The sequence below is a fragment of the Chrysochloris asiatica genome, unplaced genomic scaffold, assembly GCF_000296735.1.
Source record: "Chrysochloris asiatica unplaced genomic scaffold, ChrAsi1.0 scaffold00115, whole genome shotgun sequence".
In the NCBI taxonomy this organism is placed as follows: Eukaryota; Metazoa; Chordata; class Mammalia; order Afrosoricida; family Chrysochloridae; genus Chrysochloris; species Chrysochloris asiatica.
The window spans coordinates 1,646,883-1,647,552 of NW_006408633.1; the positions used below are offsets into that span (position 1 = coordinate 1,646,883).

Sequence of the window (670 nt, forward strand, 5' to 3'; positions counted from 1 at the left end):
CATACCGAAGGCTGTGCTCTTTGATCTTCATCAGTAAATGTTTTAAGTCCTCTTCACTTTCAGCAAGCAAGGTTGTATCATCTGTATATTGCTGGTTTTTAATGAGTATTCCTCCAACCCTGGTACCACATTTTCTTCATAGAAACCAGCTCCTCAGATGATTTGCTCAGCATAGAGTTTGAATAAGTATGGTAAAAGAATACAATCTTGTCACACACCTTTTATTAATTTTAAACCAGTCAATGTTCCCATGTTCTGTTCGAACAACTGCTTGTTGGTCCAGGTACAGATTTTTGATGAGCAAAATTAAGTGTTCCGGAATACTCATATTTCACCATGTTGTCCATAGCTTGTCACGATCCACACAATTGAAAGCCTTTGCGTAGTCAATAAAGCACCGGTAAACATCTTTCTGATATTCTCTGCTTTCAGCCAAGATCCATTGGACATCAGCAATGATATTTCTTGTTCCACAACCTCTTCTGAATCCAGCTTGGACTTCTGGGAATTCTCTGTCAATGTGTGATTGTAGCCTTTTCTGTATTACCTTTATCAAAACTTTATTCTCAAGGGATATCAAAGAGATTGTCCGATGATATCCGCATTCCGTTGGGTCATTTCTCTTTGGAATGGGCACAAATATGGATCTCTTCCAGTCAGCCAGATAGTC

At 39.0% G+C, this 670-nt stretch overlaps 1 pseudogene; it reads left to right on the top strand.

Moving 5' to 3' along the window:
- Positions 1 to 670, top strand: part of LOC102817406 — a 102,464-nt pseudogene that overhangs the window by 15,028 nt on the left and 86,766 nt on the right.